Source organism: Musca domestica, unplaced genomic scaffold (assembly GCF_030504385.1).
Source record: "Musca domestica strain aabys unplaced genomic scaffold, Musca_domestica.polishedcontigs.V.1.1 32, whole genome shotgun sequence".
NCBI classification, from domain to species: domain Eukaryota; kingdom Metazoa; phylum Arthropoda; class Insecta; order Diptera; family Muscidae; genus Musca; species Musca domestica.
In genome coordinates this window covers 5704780-5719909 of record NW_026712311.1, presented here as the reverse complement: position 1 = coordinate 5719909, position 15130 = coordinate 5704780, and the positions used below count along the sequence as shown (strand labels likewise).

At 35.2% G+C, this 15130-nt stretch overlaps 1 long non-coding RNA gene across 1 annotated transcript in view; it reads left to right on the top strand.

Moving 5' to 3' along the window:
• The first annotated feature begins 3934 nt into the window (after positions 1–3934).
• The window catches only part of LOC109613530 (uncharacterized), a 154850-nt gene continuing 143654 nt past the window's right edge, over positions 3935–15130 (top strand). Inside the window, exon 1 of the long non-coding RNA XR_002195043.2 lies at positions 3935–4394. This is a non-coding gene — a long non-coding RNA (uncharacterized LOC109613530). The remainder of the gene's footprint in view (positions 4395–15130) is intronic.

Below are 15130 nucleotides of genomic sequence, written 5' to 3'. Positions count from 1 at the left end.
CTTATTCCTAAATTTAATGCTATTTCCGATATTTTTTGGTTTCACTTAATAAAATTAAAAAAAAAAATGAAAAAATTATGGCGTTTGACTTTGTTGCAGTTTTTTTCTTTATCTCACCCTGTATGTTCCACCACAAAGACCCTTGATCGTTTATTTAGTTATTGCATGTGATAGGTTGCCTTCTATACTCATTGCATTACTGTGCGATTTTCTAACGAATCATCAAGAGTGAGGTAATTTTAAGAGATTTTCTATGGGTACATACCTTTAGAGATACCGACCATATGTCGTCTAGTCAGTCCTCCACAATGTTCTTCTAATGGTAAAAATCCCTAAAATCTATATTCACTATTAAAATCTATTAATACGTACATTTACTCACAAATCTTCTTCCATTTTTTGCAAATTAATTTTACATCTTTTACATTTCCGTTTTTTGATTTCCACCTTCACAAACCTCCCCCACAATGCAGCCCACACATGAACATATTTTCTCTTCGCGCTCATTGCAACAATTAATAAAATTTATGTAAATTCTTTTCTAGTTCGTTTTCATTGGCGTTGATTTCTTCCATTTTTTTTATTTTTATCAGCAACAATTGGCCAAAGCATGCAACTGTTTTTAATGTTCAAATCAAAAATTTCCTTGTTTTGTTAAATGGCGAGTTTAGTGTAGCGCGAAAAATTCAAAAAATAAAAAAAACCAAAACAAAAAAAAGAAACATGAAAAGTTAGAAACTCACGTGAAACTGAACATAAAGTGAGGTTTGCTGACGAGAGAGAGGCCGTAATAAAAAAACGGAATGGACAAAATAATAATGAAATAAAAAATCAACTTATTACACGCATATGGAACGGCTATGGAACAGCTATGAGGCGGTAACGTTGGGGGTTTCATTTTGAGTTGTTGTTTCTTTTTTGTTTTGGCGCGAAATCGTTCGGCGAAGCGTAACGGTCAATGACTTGGAAGGCAAAAAATGGAACTAAAGAGACGATATTTGATTCATCAGTGCGATTATAATATCAATTTAAATTGCCTGGACTTTTGAAGAGGAAAGACAAGCGTCTAAAATTAAGACGTCAACCACTTAATGGTCATTTTGTTCCTCTCCACACCTTTCCCCGCCTCTTTGTCTCTTGCTCTGGCTTGTCATCTAATTTAGTTGCACGTGAAATATTTTAATTTATTTAAAAAAAATGGTCATGTCACTTTGTCATGCCAAAACTGGGCTGTGCCAAATGTGTTGGCGTTCACGTGAAACAAAGGATAATCTATCCCCGGAGGTCAATGAGGAATTAAGTTAATAATTTTTAAAACGTTTATTTAATGTCTGTAGAATATTAACTTTGCATTGCAAATGAGTCATAGAATAGAGTAGGTGGAATTAATTACTAGATTCAACAGGTAAGGAGAAGTTTTTTTTCAGCGGAAACGACCTGAGGACGACATTAAGTGAATTAAGTGTGTTGTAGAATTTTTGATAGGAAGTGAGCACCGTGAGACTAAATTTATTTTTTTAATATTTACCGGAAAATGACCGCAGGTAGGAAAGTAGAACTAACAAGTAAAAAAGCAGTAAGTTCAGGCGGACTGAACTTTGAATACCCTTCACGAATTTGGAAATTTAAAAAACAAAATCGTTTAAAAATACTGAATTTAGCCATTATATTGGGGTCGATACGAAGACGTGATCATTACAATATTCAACTACGAAACTTGAAATAAAAATCCGGTGAATAATGTAGTTAACATCATGAAAATACTGAATATAGGGAGGTACCGTTATATCGGGGCTAACGAAGAACTGGACCTGCAAAGACTATTTTCCAGTACCTATAAGGGACTTCAAATACAAAATTTCAAACAATTTCGGTGAATAATGTCGCTAAAATCATTAAAAAATCGAATATTGGACGGTACCGTTATATGGTGGCTATACCAAGACCTGGACCTGCATACACAATTTTCTGTCACAGGCTGTAGTACCTATTAGGAACTTAAAAAAGGAAATTTCAAACAACTCCGGTGAATAATGTCGCTTAAATCATCAAAATACCGAATATAGAGAGGTACTGATATATGGGACTAATACGAAGAACTAGACTTTCACAGAACATTTTCTGTCATAGACTGTAGTTCCCATTACGAACTCTAAATACGAAATTTGAAACCACTTCGGTGAATGAATAATGTCGCTAAAACCATGAAAATACCGTATATTGGAAGGTAACGTTATATGAAGGTCATACGAAGACGTGGGCCTGCATACGCATTTTTTTGTCATAGGCTGTAGTTCCCATTACGAACTCTAATAACGAAATTTAAAACAACCCCGCTGAATAATGTCGCTAAAATCATCAAAATACCGAATATTGGAAGGTAGCGTTATATTAAGGCTATACAAAGACGTGGGGCTGCATACGCAATTTTTTGTCATAGGCTGTAGTACCCATTACGAATCCTAAATACGAAATTCGAAACAACTCCGGTGAATAATGTCGCTTAAATCATCAAAATACCGAATATTTGGAAGTAGATTTATATGAAGACTATATGAAGACGTGGGCCTGCATACCCAATTTTTGTCATAGGCTGTAGTACCCATTACGATTTCTAAATACTAAATGTGAAACAACTCCGGTGGATAATGTCCCTTAAATCGTCAAAATTTCGAATATCGGTGGGTACCGTTGTATGCGAGCTATGCGATATCGTGGACCCATATAGACATTTTTCTTCCAGGGGGTAAAGTGCTTAGAAAGAACTTATAGTATAGATTTTTATACAATTCATTGGAAAATGAGACTACAATCATCAAAATAGCGAATATCGGGACGTACCGAAATATGTGGGCTATACGATATCGTGGACCCATATAGCCCATCTTCGAAATTAACATGCCGGCAGACAGAATACTGATCTGTGCAAAATTGTAGCTTCCAATCATTCGTTTTGGCTCTAGCTTGATTACAATAGACGGACGGAAGGGCAGGGCTAAATCGTCTTAGAATTTTACGCTGATCAAGAATATATATATTTTTTAGGGTTTAAAATTATTATTTCGATGAGTAACAAACGGAATGACGAACTTAATATACCCTCCTTACTGTGTATGGTGGAGGGTATAAAGAGAGATTTTAAAATAGAGGACAAAAGTTCATTGATCTTCATCATTTTTTGAAATTTTCGAATATTCTATAAAATCGGTGCATATATTCATATTCGGAAATATTACTCATAACCACGAAAGGACTAATTTGGTGGGAAATTTTAATCTTTAATTTAATTCTCAAGCGTGTCACCAGAGGGGTCTTTTTGGAACGTTTGTCCTAACATTGCCTTATCCTCCCTTTAAACGGGGTTGTATAAATTCAAAGTATTCTACAAAATTATTTGTCATACCAAAAGTCTTAATTTTACCTAAACAACAAGATTTCATAAAAAACTGAAAGCAAATAAAATGCATAACTTATGTAACTCATACAGGACTTAAATACATAGGAGACTTATAGATTAGGTCTTGCAATACATATTCTATTGTCTAAATGATGTTTGCGTTCGTCAATAAAATTAGAGGTCTAATTTATGATTTAAAAAAAAAAAGGATTTTCCTTAAACCCTTTTTATGATATTTTATTTTACTTAGGTTATTTTTATCACAATTTTGTTTCTATAACATGGGCTACATTCCTTACAATAAACATTTTTTACATGCATATTAAATATTTGCACCCCTTTCATTTCTTTAATTTACACAATTTTAAAGCCCTTCACAAAACCCTTCAATTACCATAATGTTATACAAAAATCGTCAAACGCATTCCAAAAAACGCTACATTGGGCAACACTATTGTTCCCACTATCCACACTCATTCCCATTCACCTCATCGATCTGTCAAATAATTAGTTCATTCATTTCTTCATCCCGTTCGGTTGTGCATTTCAGTCATTCTACAAGAAAAATGTAAAATCATCACATAAAACTAAAGTTCTTTCAAAATATGCAGCTGCAAAGTGTTAAATAATGTGTGCTTAATTAAATTTATAAATAATAATTATAAGTTTTGCCGGAAAAAAACAACTAATTAATCAATTTTCTTATGCAAATTGCGTTGCATTGCAAAATAACGGAGTGTTGTGCATTGTTGTTGTCGTTTCATTTGTTTCGGTGCTTTGTTTTTGTGTCGCGACGACTTAACGTGTGTGTTCGTACGTGTGTGCAAAAGTGGCGTGTTGTTTGAACATGAGAGATGCACTCTCAGAGAAGCTGAGTGTGAGTTAAATAAATGCAGTATGAGAGTACGGGAGTGTGTAATTTTGTTGTTGGAGATATGAAGTGTTGAATAACGAGGCAATTTAGGCAAATTATTTACGCATTTGCAGTGGATTAAAGGTAAGAATGTTTCTTAAAAGAAAAACATTACAAAAAAACATTAAATTATTGAAACAAATGCAGGAATGTTAATTATCTGCAAAGAATTATTAATTTTACAACAACGCTAAATTATTATGAGTTTTAGTCACAATAACTTGTTGTTGTTTTCGTCGCAGTCTTATAATAACAACTTCCATTAGGGACATCTGGCAATTTAAGTAGAGGAAACAATTTATTCAAGAATTTGTATCTTCCATTTTCGTGCTCTTTGAAACAAATTGGGGGTTTATAAACTATAAATAAAAAATTACTTCTTGTTTGTAAGTCTCGGAAAATATTTAGGGTTAAAAATTGTGTTAAAAGTTTTTAATAGAATTGTGGAAACATTTTTCTTTAAAGGAAAAAAATTAAAAGTAGGCAATTTCACCAGTGTAAAATTGTAACATTAAGAGTTTTCCTGTCCCTTTCTATATTTTTATGCCTTACCGTTTGTAACTCATCGAAATAATAATTTTAGGCATAACAACGTAGAATTCGAAGACAATTTAGCTTTCTCCGTTGGTTCATCTGTTGTAGCCACACAGTCAAAAACGAAAAAAGATAAGAAACTGAAATTTTGCACAGATAAGTCTTTTGTCTGTAGGCAAGTTAAGTTCGAAGATGGGCTATATAGGTCCACGATATCGTATAGCCCCCATACATTATTCGGTATTTTGATGACTACAGCCAAATTTTCGAATGAAATTATCTGAAAATCCACACAAGGAGTTCTTTTTGAGTACATTACCCTTTGGAAGAGAATACTTTATATAGGTCCACGATATCGTATAGCCCCCATACAACGGTACCCCCCGATATTAGGTATTTTGATGATTTTAGCCACATTTTCAAATGAAATTGTCTGAAAATTAGCACAAGGAGTTCCTTCTGAGTACTTTACCCCCTGGAAGAGTATTGTCTATAGTATTTGTCAGGATATCGTATATCCCCCATACAACGATACCTCCCTATATTCGGTATTTTGATGATTTTTGCTAATTATACCCTACACCACAAGGTGGTCAGGGTATTATGTCTTTGTGCATTTGTTTGTAACAGGCAAAAGGAAACGAGATAGACCCATAGTTCCTTTTGATGATATGTATAGAATCACATTCTGAGTCGATTTATGCATGTCCGTCCGTCCGTCTGTCCATATATTTTTGTAAACAAAATACAGTTCGTATTTATTGCCCTATCCAGATGAAATTTTGCACAAATCATTTGTTTGGCCCAAGGACGAACCCTATTGAAATTGGAGATAATCGGTCGAAATGTAGATATAGCTCCCATATATATCTTCGTCCAATTTGCCTTTTATTGTGCACCAAACGTGTAATATCAGTCCGAATAGTATGGAATCAGATTGGCCTGAAAATAAGTATGCCAAATTTGATCGAAATCGGTTCAGATATAGCTATAGCTCCCATATATATTGTTCATCCGATTTGTTATTTTTGTCCTCCGCAATTTATTTGGGGAAATATATCAAATACAGCTCAGAAATTTTATCGAGATCGGTTCAGATTTGGATATAGGTCCCATATGTAACCTCAAATTTGGTGAAGACCGGTTCAGATATAGCTATAGCTCCCATATATACTGTTCATCCGATTTGTCATATTTTTTACCCACATCCGTAATATGCACTCCGTAACAACGATATTCAGGGAAATATATCAAATGCAGCTCAGAAATGTCTTTGCCAAATTTTATCGAGATCGGTTCGGATTCGGATATAGCTCCCATATATATTATTATCCGATTTCAAATTAATTGTGCACAAAATGGACAATACAAGTCCGAATTTAAAAGATACAAATGCTTCGGCATATTTAGTCTTTTAAACTTTAAATTATAATTATAATCATAGAGTGTATGATTAAATTCTTCCATAAAATCTTTTAATTGTTATGTGGAGCTCTACAAAATTAGCAAAGTGGTGTAGGGTATCATAAAGTCGGCCCCGCCCGACTTTAAGACTTTACTGGTTTTACTTGTTTTTTTCATATTTTGTTCATTGGGAGAAGAACCTCATTTCAGATTACATAAAATAAATAATCTTTGATCGAATTTGACACGTCCCCGGATAAACGGTGATGATCCTCCCATTTAGTTATATTTGCCTTTTTTGACGACCAGTAGGGACCATTTATAAGCCAATCAAACCTATTATCGTGGGATGTCAGGATCACCAATAGCCAGTCGGGACAATTTTCTCGGTTCAAGGAGGCAACGGCCATTCAGGCTTATTATCTCAAAGACAATGGACCTACAGATCTATCTTGAAGATAAATCTCAATCAGAAATATTATCAGGGTGATAAGGGGCCTTAAAATTTAATCATTGTTTTATGGGAAATAAAAATCAGTCAGTAACATGAACCAGTAGGGACTATTATTTCGAAGGTTGGAATCAATCAGACCTATTATCTTAGAAATAGGGGCCAGTCGCCAATTAAATTCCGATTTGTCGGGCCTTTTCCTAGAAGATAATGTCAGGACCAGTGGGGATCATTACTTTGATGTTAAGATCAGTGAAGCCTATTTTGATAGACATAAGGGCGAATTTTTATTCACACTTTTAAATTACTGAAATTGAAATGCTCGAGTCACCTTCAGGAGTGCTCCTGCTGGAATTCGATTAAAGTGAAAATCACTCTGGTTAGGTCTATATGTCAGAAATTGTAATATTTTCTTGCCTTGGTGGAATATTGGGCGGCGTTGGTAAGAAGATAATTTTAATTTATTGAAGGAAACCTCGGGGCTTCTAAAGACTATGGGTTTACAGAGAATATTTTTTTAAAGAAATTCTGTAGAATAATCATATTTTGAAGCACATTTGTCACCAACTAGATTTTTGACACAGATTTATTCCCCCTATAAAACGAGTGATTTTACTTCCAGTAGTGCTCCCGCTCGATTCGGAGTATATAGTAATACCTAGGTCTATTATATCGGAAATAGTAATATTTTCTTGCCTTGGTGAAATATTGGAATCAAAGTGGCGTCATTGTAAAGCGACGAATGGTGTTGTTCAGAGGTTGTTTAAAAAAAAAAATTCTGTAGAATAATCGTATTTTGAAGCCCATTTGTCACCAATTATAGTCCAATTCGATTTTTGACATAGATGTGACAAATCTATAAAAATCGGAAAATCTGAGGGTGTATATATTTTCCCTCAATTTTCGAAATTTTCCCTAAAAATCTATCAGCATTGATAATAATGGAGTATAACATCAGGAGCCATATGCAATTTTTCATAGCGATATTAATATCCAAATATTTTTATTATATATTTAAATCCAAAATTTTAAAATGACATTATTGCCAAACTTTTTACAGGACTAGCCTTTATGGGATTTCGTTGTCATTATCTTTCCAGAAACGATAACAAATCGTTTTGTCACAAAACTACACTCAACCAATTTTTCATAAAAAAATACATAACTCTATAGTTTTATGATATTTTGTAATAAAAGACCCCGTTCCTTAACAGTCATTGACTTGACAATGGCAGAAGTGCGGAAGCGCCAGTTTTTAACACCCAAATGTCCCTCAACTTGCAACGCAGGAGGAAGCGAAATAAACCGATAATTTTTTTCTTTACTTTTATGGAATGCGATTCATTTCACACCTCTAAATAATGTGGCGTTAACCGACCCACCCATCTGATGACAGATAAATAAAAATATAAGTAAATAAATATTTGTATGTTTACATTGCTATTTGTTTTGTTTCAACAATTGTTCCAAGTAATCTGAGACAAAATATAAAATGAACATAATGTCGTCTATGCTATGTTAGGCTTGTCTGTCTAGCAACGTTCCAATGTCAAAATAGTCACAGAATTTAATTAATTAAAATTTCACAACTAAAAAACAAATGGCAAACAACAGCAAAAACTAACCCCCCATAAACTTAACAATTAAACGGTCAGTGGTGGCAGTAGATGAGGAAAAGCAAATGTTTTTTTTTTCTTTGTTAGATTTTTGCTGTTATAACGGAAGTTTAAAAGTTTTATTTTTTTAATTTTGCAATAAAACAAATCATAGATGGATTGAAAAACGAATTTTTAAAATTTCTACAAAAAAGTATGATGTGTCCAATCATTTAGTTTCGAACAAAAATTCGCGTGCAAAATCTCATCGCAAATTGAAAAAAAAAAAAAAAACAAAAATTGTAACAGCCAACAAACCGTGTCAGCAATTGCTTTGTTCGTATGAAAAGCAATTAAATGTTCATATCTCCGAAAAGGAAAAATCAATAGATAAACTGAAACAGACTGGGAGAAAGAAATATGAAACTATTTCGATGTGGAATACATAGATCCATACATACCTCAAAAACAAAAAAATGAAATACTCAGCATGTGGTCTGCAATGAAGTGCACGGATGCAGTTAGCATAGCAACACGCTCGGTTCCCAAAACATGGAATTTCAATTAATTTAGGTGAATACGGTTGAACCCTTCAAAAATTTATGTGTTTTATTGAAATAACTGATTGCATAGAATGATATCGATGGCCACTAGTACGTGCCGGGATATATTTCACCTTTTAACCTCAACACACCTAAAATAGTCTGCTTAAAAAGAAACAAATAAATTTGTAATTTACTGAACAGTTTTAATTTAATTATTTAAAATTTTTTTAAGTCAAATAATAAAAGATAAGATCTTTCATCATCTTTTAAATAAAGGCAGGACCATTAAATCGCTACAGGATTGGATCACAGTTTAGGATATATAGTTCAGATTAGGGATACGTAGTCGACTTCCGATTTATAGATTTATCAACGTTTGGGTGTTTGAAAGTCTGAAAGTAGAAGTCAAGATTTGGTGAAATAGTATTCAATTTGGAGATCATTGGTTTTAGGATGGCATTCCATTCTCATACGTGCCTCCACCATAGTATGTAGGTTAAATTAAGTTTGTTATTCCGTTTGTAACATTTCGAAATACACATTTTAGACTCCAGATAGTATATATATATTCTTGATCGGCATAAAATTCTATGTCGATTTAGCGATGTCCGTCTGTCTGACCTTCTGTTCGTCTGTGGAAATCACTCTAACGAAACGAAATTAAGTAGGCTGATAACATTTTACTTAATTGTATATTATGTCTACCGGACTTTTGGTATTGAAAATGGGAAATTGTTTCAAATTTGGTATTTGAAGTTCGTAATGGATAGTACATCCTATGACAAAAAATTGCGTATGCAGATCCACGTCTTCGTATAGCCCCCCATATAATGGTACCTCCCGATATTCGGTACTTTGGTGATTTAAGCGACATAATACACCGGAAATGTTTCAAATTTGGTATTTGAAGTTCGTAATGGATACTACAGCCTAAGACTGAAAAATGTCTGTGCAGGTCCACGTCTTCTTATAGCCCCATATAACAGAACCTCCCCATATTCGGTACTTTGATGATTTTAGCAACATTATTCCCCGGAATTGATTCAAATTCGGTATTTGATGTTCGTAATGGATACTATAGCCTATGACCGAAAATTGTCTGTGCAAGTCCACGTCTTCGTATAGCCCCCATATTGCGTACCTCCCGATATTCCGTATTTCGATGTTTTTAGCGCATTATTCACCGAAATTGTTTCAAATTTAGCATTTGAAGTTCGTAATGGATACTACAGACCTATGACAGAAGATTGTCTGTGCAGGTCCACGTCTTCGTGTAGCTCCCATAGAACGGTACCTCTCGATATTCCGTATTTCGATGATTTTAGCGACATTATTCACCGGAATTGCTTCAAATTTGGTATTTGAAGTTCGTGATTGATACTACAGCCTATCAAAGAAGATTGTCTGTGTAGGTCCTCGTCTTCGTATAGCCCCCATACAACGTTACCTCCCGATATTCGGTATTTTGATGATTTTAGCGACATTATTCACCGGAATTGTTTCAAATTTGGTGTTTGATGTTCCTAATGGATTCTATTTTTTTTTTTTTTTTTTTAATTTGCCAAATTCGTTCCAAATGGTGGAGGGTATACAAAGTTCGACCCGGCCGAACCTACAAGTTTTTTACTTGTTTTTTTTTCTATGTCGAGCAATTGCCTTTATCATCTGTTTGTCTGAACTACACCTCAAAATACCCAAAATCGAGATGGATTTTTGTGGACTTTGTTGTCAATTAATTGCAAAACAAAAAGTAAAAATTAATTGCAAAAAAAAAAATCGAAATGTTTAAGAGTCGATTTTTTTTGTTTGACTACGCATTCCTTTTCCACACATGGTCGTCGTTTCGGATATAAAGTCCAGTAGGGACCACTTAGTCCGGTAATAAGGTTTGGTCATGCTTACTATTTCGGTATAAGGGTAATTCGGTTCCATTAACTGGGAAAATAGTTAAAACATAAACTCGCAGTCGTGGACCTATCAGGGCCATTATATCAACAGGGCTATTATCATGTAGACAAGGATCAGCACCCTTATCGTGGAGATGAGAGTCGGTCCGATAATTATATCTGAAATGAGGGAAAGTTAGGACCATAAGTCCATGAACCATTTTCTTTAATATAAAAGTCTTTTTTATGGATATAGAGATGAGAGAACAATAATCTTGTAGTCAGGACCATTCCTTCGGATATAAAAGCCGATTAGAGCCATTATTTCCAAATAAGAAGCCGTACATAATGGTCACAGAGGACTTCATCACGGATATACCAGAAATTCACAACCATATGGGCCAGTAAGGACCATTGGGACCAAAGCCACCCTCAAGGACAGAGGCCAGATAGTACCAATATCTCTGGAAGATAAGATTGAGTAAAGAAGGTCGTTCAGAACTATAATATCAGAAATTATATCAAGTTCGGTTCATTCCCTTGCTATGACGATGAAGATGACACTCTGTCAGGTCATTATCTCTGAAGTGAGGGAAAGTTAGGGCCAGATAAGTCAGTTAGGACCTCGAGGGACTTTTAGTACCATTATATCTGAAATAAAAGGCTTGTTGATGGAGAAAGACCGGAGAGAACCATTACATTACAAAAGGCCATTAGGACAATTGGATAGATTATTAACCCGTTCATAAGAGTCAGTCAGGACATTTGCACGGATATACTGGAAATTCGTGACCAGAAGGGTCAGCAAGGACCACTTAAAACCATAAGGACCATTATCCACGAAATTAAATCCACCATCGAGGATAAAAGACCATATAGTACTGTTATCTCTCGAAGATAAGGGAGAACAAAGAAGGTTGTTCAGGACTATGGGTCAGGTATGACCCCGCCAGGACCAAAATTTCAAAAAAAGTGGCAATCAGTGACATAATCTGGGAGATAAGGATCAAGGGAAGCCATTGTCTGGCTGTTATCTTTTAGGACCATTAGGACCATTATCTTGGAGAGAAAATCTAGTGAGAACCACATTTAAGGTAAGGGCGATTCAGATTCATTGTCTTTGAGATAAGGGTCAGTCAGGACTAAAATTTAAAAAAGGGGTGGGGGGCAATCAGTGACCTAAGAGTCAGTGCAAGCTGTTATCAGGTAGGACCGATATTACAGAAAGAAAATGTAGTGAAAACAAAATTTGAAGTAAGGGCGATCCAGATCTATTATTTTTGGGATAATGGTCAGTCATTCCCATTATCATTGAGGTGAGGAACAGTCAGCATAATTATCATGAAGAGAATGGTCAATCAATTCCATAATCTCAAAGATAAGGTTAGAAAGATCTGTAAGAATCATAAATTTCGGCCAGAGCCATTTTTCAGAAATAACAAGATATTTGGGCAAAATATTAAAAATTATATTATCTTGGAAAGGCCTGTCAAAATTAAAATTAGTCAGGGACATTATATTGGAGATAACGGACAGTAAGAGCCCTGGGTCAGCCCCTTAAACGGAGATACGTGTTCAAAAAATATATCGGATTAAGTTAAAAATGATTATTTTATTGGAATATAAGATAAGGTATTATATTCAAGAAAAGGTTCAACAGGAACCATTGTTTCAAACATTAGTTTGAAAGTACGTGCCAGCATAAGGTCTAGAAAAAGTCAAAAATTTGCCTCAAAGGTTAGTATGAATATATACTTCAAATAAGCGACAATCAAGATTATTATTCCGATGTTAAAGGCCAGCCATAATCGTGAAGCTTCATTAGAACCACTTAGTAATGAAACCATTCAAAAGCATTCTAAGGGCTAATGTAGTTCAGTATGCCAGATATTTCGTATATAATGATATGTCAGAGCCATAATCATGGAGATAAGGGCCGGTCAGAACCATAGAGGACCATTAAGGTTCGTTTGGACCACTACCTTGGTAATTTTATTATGTTGGACTTTTTCGATAAAGACCAGTCAGGATCTTGAAGCTTAATTCGGACCACTTAGTAATGAAAGCCATTCAAAGACATTGTAAGGGTTAATGAGGTGACCTGTCTCGGGCATTATCTTGGATATAAGTACCGGTCAGAACCATAGAGTTTATTCAGGACCATGAAGGTTCGGAAAAACCATTTCATTGGTAAAGAGCTATTATAAGGGTCCATATTGCTCATTATATTGGATATTTTGGGGATAACGAGCAATCAAAACTATTATCCCGGATATAGAGGTCAGACAGGATAATTCATTTCGAGATAAGGGCCAACTAGGACCATGAAGATTTGTTGGGAAAAATGTCATTCATGGTCATTATTCTGAGAAGCTGGCCCTCTTCTGTGGCCCATTATGCCAGGTTATCTTGTACGGTACAGATTCGTCTAGATTACTATCCCAGATTTTAAAGCCTATTCCGGGTCATTATCTTAAAGATATGACCTAACACTTATTTCAATTTCTTGCGAGGTAAAATATAGGGAAATATAATTTTTAACAAAAATGGGGGTCCTTAAAGCTGGACAATTCATTTAAGTTTTTTTATAATCTTGCCCAAGAGTTCAAATCCAAAAAAAGTGACAAAGTTATTGCAAATGGCCATAAATTTCCTTGATTTCCTTGTCTTAATGTGCCCACAAATTTTCATTATTTTACATTCCATTAAAAGTCAACAAACGGATGTCCTTGTAGGATTATCATTTCCATCTAGGATTTAGTAGCAAATGTGCCCTCTTTCCGTCATCTAGATTTGTTGGAAGATTGTCAAGTTATCTATTTTGGCTGACCAATGCCAAGTTGACAACGCAAAACATGATCCCACAACAGAAAAACAAAAATCTCCATTGCCCACCATCTCACCCACTTTCTCGGCCGCATTTAATTTGTGTAAGTGTGGTCCAACGACAATTTAGATTTAGAAACCAACATCTGTTCTCTATGAAAGATACTAATGTGACCACAAATACCTTGGAGGCATGTAGGGGGTGCAAAATAATAATGATGATGGAGGAGATGCTGAATCAAAGACACACACACAAACGGCTTTCGAATTACCCAAAAAATGTTACCTTAAGCACGTTTTCTTCACGTCGTTCTCATATATATTCTCATTCGCATGGACAGCCTTAAAATAATGAAATGAAAAGCGTCGCTGCAGATTGTCTGCAATAATTCGCCCCAGCAAACAAATCGATAAACAATTGTTGCTTGTTGTTGTAGTTGTTATTGTAGTTTTGTGAGTTGGCGAAGACTCTGTGAGAGCAAGAGAGATAGAATATGGTACCATCACCTTGGCGAAGATGTTGTGGCGACGCATCAGATGCCAAAGGCACGCACGTACGTACATGACGACCGGCCCCAATACCCAACTTCATGGATGTTATCCACGCCATGGATGGATGACTGAGTGCGATGGCTCTACAACCATAAACAACATTATTTCACTTGTCTAATTAGACCAACAAATTGTGACTGACACCAGGAACAATAACAGCAACAACAAAAATTTAAATAAGTACAGTGGCTCGAAAAAAAGATTCAAAAACAAATGTCTATAAAAGATTGAAAGGAGGTATATTGCCAGAGAAGACGGCTAGGAGATATTCTATTCGTAATAGAATGAAGGAAAATTGTTTATCCAGCGATGGGCCAGGACTATTGTTTTGGAGACAAGTATCAGGCCGAGCCTTTATCTCAGAAATAAATTTCAATCAGGGTTGTTATCTGAGCAATAAGGGTAGTCCATGCCATTATTTCGAGTGAAGGGCAATTCTTAACCGTTATTATAGCGGGAGATGGATGGAAATGAAGTAAGGATGATTATCTCGGAGATGAAAGCCAAGAAGGACCATGATCTTTGAGATGAGGGAATATCAGTATCATTAAGTTATGTCTGGAATATTTTCGGGCAGTTTAATATCAGTCCAGGTCATTATCTTTAAGCTGGCCGTTATCTTCAAAACAATGATATTGACTGAACAGGACCATTGAGTGAAAGTTAATTATCTGTCTGGAACGTTAAATCGGAGAAAAGGTCCTGCCCAAACTTTTTGTTGTAATGTCAAATCAGCACCGAAGAGGTAATACAGGACCATGTCAGGCGCTTAAGACTTTTATCCGAGATATGAAAGTTAATTATGACCATTAGCTTAGAGAGAAGACCGCTCAAGGTCATTATTTTAGAGAGAAGAGACAGAATTGTTATCTCGAGGACAAAGTCCAGTCAGCAGCGTTATTTCCGAGTAAAGGAAACCCTGTTTTTTTCTTTTCTTTAAATTAAGAGCCTGTCGGAAACATTGCCTTGGAGATAAGTGTCAGTCTGGAACGTTATCTCGTAAATCATGGCCAGTCTGGACTATTCT